Source organism: Equus caballus, chromosome 16 (genome assembly GCF_041296265.1).
Source record: "Equus caballus isolate H_3958 breed thoroughbred chromosome 16, TB-T2T, whole genome shotgun sequence".
Taxonomy (NCBI): Eukaryota; Metazoa; Chordata; class Mammalia; order Perissodactyla; family Equidae; genus Equus; species Equus caballus.
Window position 1 is genome coordinate 93065778 of NC_091699.1, and position 14665 is coordinate 93080442.

Here is a 14665-nt window from a genome sequence, read left to right on the forward strand (position 1 = left end):
TGAGCAGGAACAAAGTCATTTGGACCTTACGCACAAACAAATAGAAGACAGTCTCTGGGACTCAAGAGTAGTACATTTCTTAGGAAGACTCAGTGCACCATCTTCCTCCATCCCATAAAAGAAGCCAAAAGAGTCTCTTTGATGGGCTCCCATTCCACTGGCCAGGGAGTGGTCCTGTTCTCATCCAAGGGGCTCTTCCCCGACGAACTCCTGAGCCTCCTAGTTCATAGAGTTTCTTGTCGCTCTAAGTTCTTGTTCCTCTCTGTAATAAAGCTTCTCTTTTCCTATGATAAATAACACCATGTAGAAGATAATTTGAAAAAGTGTGCTGTCCTTGGAAGACCAACATTAAAAGAGTCAAGTCACTAGTGACTTAGGGCCTGCTCCCCAGCCGTCCTCCTATCATAGAACATGGAAAATTAATGTTTGTACAGACAAGGCTGTTTGAGGTCAGGAGAGCTGCCCGGCTGGGTTTGCTCCAGCAGCGACCTGCCAGCCTGGGGACTGAGAGCATGACTATCTTTGGCACACAGTAAACTGTCCACGTGGGAAGATTTGCTGGCTAGCCGAGGTCCTTAACCTTTTTGTGCCATGGACCCCTTCAAGATCTGGTGACACCTATGGATCCCCTCTCAGAATAATATTTTTAAATGCATAAAGTAAAATTCATAGGATTAGAAAGGAAACTGTATTGAAATACAGTTATAAAATATTTATAAACCAAATGCAAGATACAGTATATGTGGCTTTTTTATTAAAGCATTAAATAAGAAGACTAGTGGCAAGTCTAGTCACTATCATAATTTCAAAGTCTTTATGAGTGTGAGTAATATTGCAAGATGTCTGCAACAATTACCTTGTGATATGAAAGTATGTGTCATCTCTGGTGAAGACAAAGTCAGGGGTATTGCTCATGCTATAGTGGTGTGGCCTATATTCATAGCTGAGGGGGATGTCAGCTTTCAGTTAGAAGTGAGAGCAAATAAGGATGTAATTTTTTAAATCCCACCATACAGAGCCCCTGAACTTCCTCCGTGGATCCCGGATTGAGAACCCCGCTTTAGGAGAAGAAAGGTGCTGGGAAGCGCCTCCTCTGTTCTTTCTCGTCTTCCCCTTCCCCAGACTCGTCCTGAATCTCTCAGTCCCCTTCCCTGTCCCCTTTTCCTGCAGTTTCTCGTTATTTCTTCTCTGTATCTGTCTTCCCCTCCTTCTTCCCTTACTTTCTCATCCCATGCTCTTCCTTCACTTCATCTTCTTTTCTCACTTTCCGTAACCCATTTCTCAATACACTCAGCGCATGAGCAGACCATGGGGGAAGAAGGCCCTTGCTTTGGTCTGTCCATGGCAAACAGTGGAGGTTTGGGCAAAGAGGGAAATTCGCCGTGTAATGCAACCAAGGCGTGGATGAATGCAGCTTGCTCCAGGCCGGGCCCCTTTGTCATAAGTAAAAGAAAGAAAGCAGCTCCCACAGCTCTGAATGAAAATGGGCAATTGTTTACTAAGTTCAGTCAAGATGCAGTCAGTAATGTGAGCCAATCTCCAAAGGAGAGTATTTGCAGACATAATTTTTATCACTTAATATCAAGTTATTCCTATAAAAATTAAAGTTACATTTGTTAATCCATTATCATATTAGAAATTAGTATTAGAAAACCCTAAAAATACTTCTGGACAGTCAAAAGATCTTAAGGAAGCTCACACATTTAAAATTGTTATCCACGTGCCTCAAATACATGACCACACAAAATGTAGTAACTCAAAAATGTAGTAACACTTCACACACACACACACTTGCCACTCTCCTCCTCAAACAAATATTCTAGAAGCGTCTTATATGATTATTCTCTCAGAGACCGCAGAATTCTCTGGTCGGTCTTCTGGGCCACCCCTGAGTAATCCAGAAGATCGTTAAATCCCCCAGTATGTAGTTAAAGAAAAGCCTTGAATAAATATGGAAACAACAGGAAAATAAGAGACTCATAAATGGAATTTATTTTTAAATTCTGCTGGAAAGATTAGGCTTACCAAGGAGGAAAGGGAATTCATTAAATGTTAAATATTTCATTTCAGTAAAGCACATGTAGCAACATTCAACGTAATTTTTTGTAAGACCATCTGAACTAATTTTGCAACAGAAAACCTAGCCACCTGGGTAGAAAACTGTCTGAAAAAATAATGATAATTTATAAGAATGCCTATTGGGGGAAAGCACGTAATACCGTGCTGTCTAGCCAAAGAAAATAAGATCTATTACAATTACTTCAATATTCTGACACGAAGCTTCTTGTGTTATTTTGTTCTTGATTCATCATGAAGAAGACCCAATCTAGAGATGGGTGGAAGCATCTGGATGAAAGTCACACCTGAATTCACACTCTTTTTTTCTCAGATGACTCATCGCTTTCCAGACTGCATAGGTCTCCCATCTCATTGTTTCAAACACAAAAATCATGATGTCTCTGATTCACATCTTGGCTCCTGTGAGTAATTGTGTGATCTTGAGTGGTTACTTTTTTCTAAGTCCCAGTTTCTTCAAATATAATATAGGAGTATTTCATAGAGCAATTGTGAAAATCAAGATAGACAATCCATGTTAAGTTGTTAGCATTGAGCCTGGCACAGAGTAAGTTCTCAATAAATAATATGGTGCTGATCCATCCAACTAAAAAGATAATATTTTAAACTATGAGAAGGAAACACCATTGAATATTGTATAATATGGAATGCCTTTTACCTGTTCAGGAATCTATTTTGTTCTCCTTATATTTGGTGAAATACATACCAATAGTGTGCCAATGCTGTGCCGTTTTTCACACACCAAAGTTGGTAGAAGTATGATTTTAACTTCAAATGTAAGCAGCTCATCTTATCCCTAGGACTATGTCATCTGCCTCGATGCAACATAAGGGACAATAACATCCACCTGGAGAGAGAGATGACAGCTATAGCGCTGTTTCTATTGGGGAGAATAAATTAAAATTTTGTATTTCTGTACTTTGAAATCCAAAGTACATTGGCTTAGCCTGGGGAGTCCCAAAATAATAATTTTTAAAAAAGTAATAGTGATCTTTAAAACTAGGGAAATGATTAAAAATCTATCTCCTTTATTCAGCCCATTCAAACATAATATCTATAAAAGCTTTGTGTTGTGGTAATAATCCCTCACTGTTTCCTCTCTCTCCTAGGTCTTTTCATTTATTCATTTCACATTAATCGTAAAATTGAAATAAAAAGAGAATGAATTTTTTAAAGTCGCTTTCCATTCTGGAGCTTCGTTAATTTCTTCTAAGTGCACTTTAGTGCTGTTTAATTCGTATCCAGGGGTAGCACACTGTTACTGCACTGTTCGCTTATTCCCCCAGATAGAAGCAATTAGCTGGGCTAGCCAAATCCTCCACCTGGCCACCATCAGCATATGCAGAGCCCCAGGAGAAAACAGGAGGCTGAGTGTTCCTTGGAGCCTGTTTCCTTTGGTGCTCACAATCCCCGCTTTCTCCAGTGGGTCTGCGGTCGTGGAGGCCTATTTACGGGGCTCGGATCATCTCTGATCCTAATCCCTGCAGGCAATAAACATAGTTGTATTTCTATTCTGATATTTCAGTACCAAACGCAGTTTTTTCTATTTAAAAGCTATTGCACTGACATTAAGGAATCTTTAAAGTGCACTCACTAATTTAGCATTGGTTGATACTTCTGATGTGTGCGGGGTTTTTTTAACACAACCGAGCAATTTTCTGTGACACCAGCTGGGTGTCCTACAATTTAACTCAATTCTGACACTATCTACCTGGAGATAGCGTCAGATCCCAGAGGTTAAGGGCTCAGTCCCACAAGACTTTTCCCCCCACGTCAGACGCCAATCACATGTGCAGATTGTTACCTGTGCTTCTGACCAAAAGGCTATAAACCAGAGGTTCCCATGAGCCCCTCTCTGGGTTCAATTAATTTGCTAAAGTGGCTCACAGAATTCAGTGAAACATTTTACTTACTAGATTAGTGGTTTATTATAAGAGGATATAACTCAGGAACAGCCAGATGGGAGAGACACATAGAGCAAGGTATGTGGGAAGAGGTGTGAAGCTTCTGTTCTCTCTGTGCCCACCACTCTCCCAGAATCTGCACGTGTTCACCAACCCAGAAGCTCTCCAAACCCCCTCCTTTGGGGCTTTTATACAGGCTTCATTACACAGGCATAACTGATAAAATCATTGGCCATTGGCAATTGATTCAACCTCCACTCCTCGCCCCTCCCTGAAGTCAGAGGGGTGGGACTGAAATTTCCAGCCCTCTAATCACATGGTTGCTTCCCTTGGCAACCAGTGCTTATCCTTAGGTGTTTTCCAAAGACCACCCCATTATCACATATTCGTTATTATCCAGGTCACATGGCTTCTTAGCGGGTATCCTAGATCATCAGGTCAAAGCTCCCAGGCGTTCCCCAACTTCAAGACCTTCAACAGACATCTGTATCTAAGACATGAGTAAATCAAGTAATCAAAAGTTGCAAATTTCTTCTAAAACAAATCACCTCTTTTTTTTAATTAGATGGGCAAACCGTCCGTTAAATAGCTTCTTTCTTTACTGTGTACAATATAAACTGCAGTTCACAGCTGTAATCTAGCACCTAGCTCAGTGCCTAGCTCACGGAGGATACCACATAAATACCTTTAGAAATATTAAGAGGCTAGTTTAGTGAAGAGATGAATGAGTGAATGAAGACTATACTCTAAGTCTTAGTCCATCATTTCCAATTTAGCAGAAATGTCCTGAGAAGCATTGTTGTTGATGTTATTTTAACATTTGACATTATCACATTTTCTGTATTCATGCTGTCAAAAGTGTGCAAATGCAGAAATGGACTCCAGATTGCTCTGCTGTATAAGAAGCTGGAGAACAAAGCAAATCAAGGTGGGGGAAATTTCTCTATCTTAACATCTCTGGTAAATCCATCAGCTATCCTGCATGTTGTTCTGGATTTGAAAAGATTTTAAAACAAACTATTTTCTTCTCTTGGCCCCTTTAAGAATCTATCTAAACCCCGGTTTTCAAACGTGAAATGTCCTTCAAGCATAAAAAGACAATAAAAGGAGAGGAAGAAATGATACATTCAAGGACATAGTTTCCAAGAATTAGATTGCTACATTGCCTTACAGCAGACAGTCTGGAAATGACAATTGCTAGGCTTTTTCGTGGTATTAGCAGAGTAGTAAATATAATGTATATGTCATTTTTATTCCAGACAGGAAGACTGAAGGTAGTTACTGGTGAATGACAGTAAATTGTACCAGATGCCAAGTAAATTTTAACAGCCTTTTAGCTGCACTTCTCATATTCACATACTCATTAGTATTTTAATTTTTAGGTGTATAACTCAAGGTTTCGATACAACTCTACATAAAAAGAAAATTTCAAAAGTGTCTATAGAACAACATCGTCTTCTTGAGATAAGAATCCATAGTTTGATCAAGAAATTATTCTGTACCTATCCAAGAGAAATGAAACATATATCCACACAAAGACTGATATGTCAATGTTCTTAGCAGCATCATTGATAATAACCAAAACGTGAAAACAATCCAAACGCCCATGAACTGATGAGTGGATAAACGAAACGTCGTCCATCCAGGCAATGAAATATTATTCGGCAACAAAAAAGGAATGGACTACTGATAAATGCTACAACATGGATGAACCTCAAAACATTACCTGGAGATAAGCCAAGTGCAAAAGACCACATATTATATTATTCCACTCCTATGAAATGTGCAGAAAATAAAAATCTTTAGAAGTAGAAAGCAGATCAGTGAATACCTGGAGCTGGGGGTGGAACAGCGATCGACTGCAAAAAGGCCTGAGAGATCTAGTCAGGCTGACGGAAAGGTTCTTGGATTGTGGATAGTTACACAGCTCGGTAAATCGACTTGCTGATCGGTTCCTCATCAATCGTTAGTTCACACGAGCTCTCAGTAGTAAGCTTTCGGGCCTCGGAGTTGACGCCGTGATGGACTGAGACTTTGGGGAATGTCGAGATGAGTGAACGTATTTTGCACCTTACCCTTCCGAAGACCCAAACCATCACTTCCAACTGCCTGCCGCACATTTCCATTTGGATAATACATTGACAGTGCAGATTCATATACTATATTTCATCAAACTTAAATTGCTATCCATTATAAAATAAACGATTACTTTATATACCATTAAGAAAAAAAGTCACCCATTTGATTACGATATGCTGTTCATTGTAAGAACTATAGCAAATGGAGACACGTGAAAGTGTTGGGTGGAGGGGACATTGAGCCTTTGCTTCAAGAACTATGGCAAGAAGGTGAAGCATCTCCTCCGCTGGACTTTAGAAAGGAAGATTTCAAACAGCTAGCAGAGCGCGAGCAAAGGTACGGATGATTGAAAATGCCTGGTCTGTTTGGGCAACTATGGCATCTGGAAAGACCAAAGCCGCCTTGAAACAGTCTGTTATCAAAAAGATCTGAGCAATGAAGCAGGCTTTGGACACCGTGCGGAGGACCCTCCCTCAGCAACCAGACTCTCCCTGAAGCACAGGCTCATTCAAATGAAGACGCCTCGCTCACTTCAGCCTTGAAACTGCCCTCTTTTAAGTCACCCAGGGAAAGTTACGCATTCGTAAGAATTCTGTAACTCAGAAATTAGCAAATTACATTGGCTCTATTTTTAGAATTCTAAAGATATGTTTTCTTTGAAAAATGTGTTAAAGGTAAAAGAAAAAAACACATAAATAAGGAAGAATGTCTGGTGCTTGCACAGATTTTTACTAACAGTATTAGGCAGGCCAAAGTCCAGAATGTGCTACAGTCCATGGGAAAATGTCAAGGATAATAAAATCATTTAATCGGATCACAAAGAGACAAGAATCAGCAAGAAATGGGTTCTTCTTCTTCTTCATGTTGAGGAGAGAGTATCCTAACTAAAATGGAAAGAAAATAGAAATAAGTACAGAGCTCCTGGCTGCCCCTGGCCCAGCTTTTCTTCATCTGGAAAAGGGTAGAGGGAATCGGGCCCAAGAAAAGTGGGGAATAGTAAGAAAGCATCCTGACCCATTACCGCGGTCACAGCCTCTAGGCCCAGCTGGACTGTGCAGGAAACTCAGTTTCCCTGGGGGACTGGAAGCACTTGCAGATGTGCAGAAGGAGCAAACGCCAAGGAACTTTAAAGAAATGAAGTCACCTCTATTCAAGAAAAGCCTCCCTCTCGGTAACTGCCGCCCCCTTCGTAGGCAATTGCTGTTGTTTTCCAGCTTGTCACATCTCAGCTGCCACCGCTCACGCCATGCTTCAGGGTATCTTTTGCCCTGGGTACAATTGTTCCACTTCACCTCACAAAACTGCAGCTGCCTACAAGGCCACCAACCTCTCTGCTCTGCACAGTTCCAGAGAATAATCTATTGGAGCGAGCATCGCTTCCGTGGTGGCATGTAAGTACCTCGCTCTCGTTGATGCTGTCTTGTGATTTAATGCTTTCATAGTTCTTAGGGATGCTGATGGAGCCATCAAAAAGCCATGACCAATTTCTAATCTAAACATACCACATGTATACCTTTATCCTGACTTGTGTCTACAGTCGATGTCTCTGTCTACAGTTTACTAAAATTCACAGAAGCCTTAGCTTAATTTGGAAGCAAGCTCAGATTTAGACCTGAGGAGGTATTCAGCAATGTAGGAAGACATTTTTGGTTGTCACAACTGAGAAGGAGTAAGGGTGGTTACTACTGGCGTCTAATTGGTAGAGGCCAGGGATGCTGCTAAACATCTTACAGTGCACAGTGCAGTCCCAAGAACAAAGAATTTCCCAGCCCAAAATGTCAATACTCTAAGTACTAAGATGGAGAAACTCTGTAATCTAACAAAATACTTCTAATTTCGTGACTATAAACTCATTTCTCATTTGTCATGTATTCTTCGTGCATAGATTTAAAGTACCTGCCACCTTCAAAGACTGAACATAATAAGAGCCATAATATGAACCTATTCTGCACACCTGCCTTTCATACATTTAAACCATATTCAGAGATCACCAGCATCAGATGAAATGATGCATGTCAAAAACATTGTTGAGGGGTCGGCCCAGTAGCATAGTGATTAAGTTCACACACTCCGCTTCAGTGGCCCAGGGTTCACAGGTTTGGATCCCAGGCACAGATCTAGCACTTCTGGTCAAGCCACGCTGTGGTGGCATCCCACGTAAAACAGCAGAAGATCAACATGGATGTTAGCTCAGGGCCAATCTTACTCACACACACAAAAAAATGAAAACATTGTTGACTTTTTTTATTCCCAAAATACATGTAAGCTATTAATATGCATAAATCATTAACAATTCATGTAGTAAGTATATGAAAGAGCAAAGTTCTAATGGTTTCTATGCATAATTTTCACTTATAAACCTGTCTCCAGACTCTTTCTCAACCCCATTAAAGCCTTATCTGCATTAAACACAATATCCCCTCCATGACCAGGAAGAACGTGTGCAGCTCTCTTTCAACCCAGGAGATCTAAGCCACACACCTCACCCTCCACGACCAGAGGGCTCATTATATTCTGAATCTGCCCAATGTCCATTACGATGTTCTCACACTGTGGTATGGATTTATGTGAACATTTTGTTTGTTGGGCAAAATGCTAAGTAGAAATGAGCAAACAAATGGTTTCAAAAATGAGTATGAGGGAGAGAGTGAAAAAGGAAGACTGGGAACAGGAAAGGAGAGAGAGACGCTTTTTTTTTTTAATTATCAAGGCTTGTGCCAGAGATGTTGGGGATTATTACTTCAGCTGTGTCCTCGCTCTGCCTCTGAAGCGCTGCCATTGTCCACAATTTGTGACTTGGTCCTGCGTTTCTCTTGATCAACTTGTCAGCCTGTCAGTTAAAATTTACCATCAAGCAAAACTTTTACCAACTGCTACCCTTATGCCCGTTGGACTTAAACCAGCTACTCTTCCCCACATTTTGTACTATGAACTAAATTGTGTGTGAAAATTACCTTTTATTGACTTTAGTGAGAGCCTTATGCAAACATCCGAGGGCAGATTTCAACTGCCCACTGCCAGAAGAGCCCTCTGTCCCATCTGCTGGATGCACATATCATTAAGACTTTTATTAGCCTCACAAATAGAGAACTCATTTTATGGTGTTAGCTAAAAATCTACAAAAGTCCTTGAAAGGCAACTCTTACTAGTCCTGGTAACCACTGCATCTGAGCAAATGCTGCTAAGAAACAGATTGGCAACAGACATTAAGATAAAAATGCCTCCAAATGATAGCACCAAAATGTAATTTCCTAAGTGTAAATTCATATTTTACATTAAACTGCTCCAAGAAAATATACCTACTGGCCCGCCGAAAATGGAGATTTTTTAAAACTTGTTTTGAAAGAAGAATAAGAAACTTTTCTCAGCAACACTGGAAAAACATGATTTCTTAAAGAAACCACTGTGAAGTAAAGACATGGAATAAGAATCACCATGAGAAGAAATCAAGAACTTTCTGGGAGATGGAAAAGTTGTAAAAGGCTTAACCTGTAGGGGCCCAGGGAGAAGTAATGACCTTTTACCAGAAGAAGAGAATAAAATCATGGAGGCCTAATATGGGTTTCTACAGTTCGGCTTACAATTACGCATTAAACAATTTACCCCTTGTGGATGAGTTCCCAAAGCCTGCTGAGATGTTGCACTCAGAGAAACGAGTACATGCTGTTTTTTCTTCTGTTGTGGTTTATTTTTATTAAAACAAAAACTTACGACAACTAAAAAAAAAATGCACTTTTGCAAAATTTTACTCTTTCCAAGAAGACCGACAGCATGGATGAACATTTGTCCAATGTTTGTAGTAAGTCCGACAATAAAAGACAATGGCTTGTACATTCATGCCCAGTCAATGTCCTATGGGCTGAAATCCATAAAATAAAGGCAGCAGATGGCATACCTAAGTTTAATTTGCTATTTGATTTATCCTTGTGTTGCCACTCTGAAATGCAGATACTGAATGTTTATCTAACGCTGTTCGAAATCGCAAGACCGTGCTTTAAGCAAGTTTATCATGTAATCTGATGCTGGATCATCAATCCTGAGAATGAAAACTATAGCCCATCCACAGAGGCATTCCCCTTGGATTAAGAGGGACCTGTCAACAGCCAGTACTCTGTGTATCAGGGATGGCACTTCGTGCGGTGTAGAATCACGACTCATGGCAGTAAAGCAATACCAGAGACCATCAAGGGGAAGAGTGAGCTTTTGATTCTGCTGTTCTAATTTGAATTAGAGGAGATATTTGTGTGTGCTTCAGCCTTACCTCCCAACGTTCCCTGAAAAAACTGGTGTTTTGTTTAATTGATTGATGTGATCGCTTTTCCTTGTGGGTTCTTCTCTTGAACACTGTGCTACTGTCTTTGATTGTCCATTAGCATGTATACATCAGACCAACATTCTAGAACACCACATTCTAAAATGAAAACTTTTGAGTCTTATGCTACTGCTTCTGGCAGCTGTCAAAATAATTCCTGCTGACATCATGGTTAACAGACTTGCCTCCGAGTCAGATGAATGTTGGGGAGCAGCATGCCGTGCTGCAAAATTGTGAAGCAAGGTCATTAATTGTGAAGCAAGCTCAACCCTCCTTGCATTTGAAGACGAAAACTCTGAAGTAAAAGGAAACTGAACAATGAAAGATTCTGGAATCTTCTTTTAGATCTCACTCAAGGCATCCATTTAGCTATTTAATTCTCAGAGTTCTTTGAAAGGATTTTATTGTTTAAAAGTATGGTGATATAATACCTAGTCCACCAAAGGGTCTGTAAAACCTCCCAACATTAAAGTATTTCACTCCTCAAGGGTGAAAATCCAAGTGCTAACATCCATTGTACTGATCATCTTTCTGAGCACTCAAATGTCAACTTCTTCAAATGACTGCAGGAGAATCTGTTGTCCTGTTTGTTACTCTCAAGTGTCAACCAGTGTGGTCATCATAGGGTTAGCCTATAAAATTACCTCATAGCAATATCACAAAGAGAAACACGAGAGTCTCAATGACTTAGAATCTGGGAACAGACAAAACCAATCTGGTTGTTAGAACCAGACTGCCAAATAGCAGCATCAGCTGCATTATCTGTGCGCCTGGGGGTTGCCCTTCCAAACTAATTTTAAGGATAAATTGAAATTGAACTGGAGCCATGCAAAGTAGAACACAGACCTTTTCGAAGATTCATACCAGGTAAACAGTACACAGGTTGTCAGAAAATATCGACATTTTTTTTTCAAGTTGATTTTATGCTTTTATTTCGCTACCCATATAGCATTTTATATTATTAACATTTATTTATTAAAACCCAGCCCTTTCCTCAAAAGGTTTTAAGGAGGTTTAATGTTCTGTTACAGCATTTTAAGAATAAAAATAGTTCCCCATTACCTTATAAACTAGAATAAAACAAATATTTCTCATATTTGAATACAGGTAGAAATGTACATCTCTTACAAGTTTGTTTCCAATAAAGTGAAGATGTTAATATGGAAATATATGTAATTTATTCATTCATATCTGAGGAGTTTTCCCTAAAATCCATCATCTAATACACAAAGATCAAAGCATTAAGATGGTCTATAAAAACCAACAAAGAGAAATGCAGGTGCAAAACAGGTTGATTTATTTGGCAGCATTCCAATTTACCCCCCTACTCCCCTGTCCTGATTAATTGCCCTCAGCAAGGAGCTGGAGCCTAGTGATGCTGTTTTCTTAATTCCTGTTGATGGAGTGTTGATATAAGGATAGAAAGAGAACCAACTGCCTTTTAACTAACCCGTTCTTCATGAGTTAATCAATCATAACTTGTCCATTTTAATTATCTTCCAAATTCCAAATAGCGATACGCTTGCAATTTCCAAATATTTGCATGATTAAAGTTGTCTTCCTTGTTTCAATAAGCAACCTCAAATTGATGAGTCAGGTGGTAAGATTTATGGGATGAAGTTGTCCCATTTATCTCCCAGCTTTCAAAAATACTGGTCTGCAATTCAGTAACAAACAACATTCCCACCAGAGACATGCAGACTATGCCCATCAATGGTGATGGTCATGCTTTAAAAAAAAAATACACCAACATCAGTAGATGCCAGAGAGAAAAGCTAGCCAAGAAGATGCTTACGAGCCTCCCTCTTCATATCCATAAAAAGGCAGTTTATTTGAATATTAAATATAAGTACACAAAGCTAACAGGCCAGTGGTGCACCTGGATAACATTGTCAGATTGAGTTTGCCCTCCTTGGAGCAATACCAACAGATTGGGTCATCAATCACTTATACCCATCAAGTTACAGGGACATTCTGTCTGCCTCACGAACAACTGGACAGTTCAGTTAAGATAAGGGTGTGAGCAGAATTTTCACTGAATTGACTAAGCCAATCAGTTATTTTGATTGGATGTAAACAAAAACAAAAGCTAACTCTTTTCAGAAATAACTCCCCTTTTAAGAGCTTCCTTCTTCTATCACCTAAAATCCTATAGTGTTCTTAACATCAGAATTGAAGCCACAGCGTTCTCCTTTGATAGTAAATGGTCTAGCAATTGATGATAGAATATGAAAATGATGATGCTCATGATGATGATAATACAGGGTTTCTGAGAGAATAATTTTTATATGAATTTTTTTCTATTCAATATACTACAGCCACAAATACATGTACAAAGTACTTGAACTCCTTCAAGTCATTAGAACTGGTTTCTCTGATTTAACAGAAATTTCACATTCCCTGACTTCTCTCTCTTCCCTTGTATCATCTGGTCCTCTAACAAACAGTGAAGGAGTCCTCTGTCTACTCCTCACCCATCAGTTCCAGGTAGTACTCAAGAAGAGAGAATGGTGTACCCAGAAGCATCAACTGACCCAATCATTAAATCCACACTCTAAAACAAAGAAGAAAGATGTTAAGTAAACTACTCCACTTGCATGCCTGGCACAGCAGAGCTTGAAGAGCATGAATCAAGCCCCTTTCATCTCTAAACATGCCATAGCACTTAGCCCGGTGACCTTAATATTGAAGTCACAATAAACTCTTAGCCTTGAACAAAATAGACCAAGAATCCATAGGGCCAAACTTTTAAGTTAATGTGATTCCATTTGTGAACTCAGTCTAGAGTTCCCCAAAATTTGTTCCCAAAACCACTGGTCCTAAGTGATGCTTTTGAAGAAAATGTCCCACAGCCAAACACACTGGAATGGAGCAATGGTCCTAAGTCTTCTAATTGTAGCTGGACTTAACCAACCTGGCACTCTATTATGAGATATGTTTGGGAAATGCTGTGTCAGAGTCCTTTTTTGATGATTTACAATAATACTGAAGACTCTAAAAAGCCCTCTTTTAGGAAAAGAGCTTATTTTGGGGGCCTGCCTGTGGCCGAGTGTTTGGGTTTGCGCACTCTGCTTCAGTGGCCCAGAGTTCGCCAGTTTGGATCCTGGGTGTGGACCTACATACCGCTCATCAAGCCATGCTGTGGCAGCATCCCACATAGAAGAACTAGAATGACCTATAACTAGGATATACAACTATGTACTGGGGCTTTGGGAAGAAAAAAAAAGCGGAAGATTGGCAACAGATGTTAGCTCAGGGCCAATCTTTCTCACCAAAAAGCATACTTTGAAAAAAAAAAAAAAAAGCTGGTTGTTTCTTGTTTAAAGCAAACATATTTGCCCTCAGAACTCTTTCCTATTTAAAACCATGGACTATGCTTGGGGAAATACTTTTCCAGAACCTGACATCACATAGGATGACTTATAACACCAAAGGGCAGTTTACAGAATCTCCAAAATCTCATGCTGTTATGTGAAACACAAATAGACACAAAGGTGCCTCTTGGCTTATTAATTACCAAAGCTGTGCATAAAAAATAAAAACTTAAATTTATAAAGTGAGATGGGAAGCAGAAATTTCAATATCTATGGAACATCCTATCATCCTGACCACTTAATTAGTTCAGAGAAATAGAGGCACCCACTGAGATTCAATCTGAAGATTTGGGTTAGAATTTTGGGGAATAAGAAACTATCTTTCCAATAGGATTACCAATCCAGTAGGATACAAAACTGGATCAGTTAGTGGCCATCCTGTTATCACATGGCAGAATTGACCAAAAAGAAAGACCTGGGCTTAACAAATATCGTTAACTGAACTTGTGAAACCAGCACTACTGCTGAACTTCTCAGTTACATGAACAATGACTTCTCTCTTTCATTTAGCTAGTTTAGACCAGGGTTGTTATGGATGATAGAATTGCCCTAGACGCCCTCCTTGCAGGCCATGGTGGAGTTTGTGCAATAGCTAACAGATCCTGTTGTACCTGTATTACTGCCTCAGGCAAAGTGAAACAGTCAAAACCGAAATTTAAGAAGAAAGCTACTTGGCTTTCTAAAGCAGACACTGATGGTTTATGGAATTTGTTCACTTGGTTGGGTCTGGTACCCTGGGGAGGAATGGCTGAGGTCAGTGTTACAGATTGATTTCATCATGATTCTTGGAGTCCTGTTGAAATTAACCTTAATTAAATGCCACATTAGACAAAGTGAATGGATTTGGTCCCAGCCCCCATCAGTCAGATTAATCAGAGTTACCAACAGAGTAGCATACTCATGGGAAAACTCACCAGAAG

At 39.8% G+C, this 14665-nt stretch overlaps 1 protein-coding gene across 1 annotated transcript in view; it reads left to right on the plus strand.

The window, feature by feature from the left end:
* The first annotated feature begins 6882 nt into the window (after nt 1-6882).
* CPB1 (carboxypeptidase B1) overlaps nt 6883-14665 on the plus strand; it is a 43410-nt gene continuing 35627 nt past the window's right edge. The window contains exon 1 of the mRNA XM_001492044.4: nt 6883-7450. The gene's annotated coding sequence lies outside the window, so the exon portion shown is untranslated. The remainder of the gene's footprint in view (nt 7451-14665) is intronic.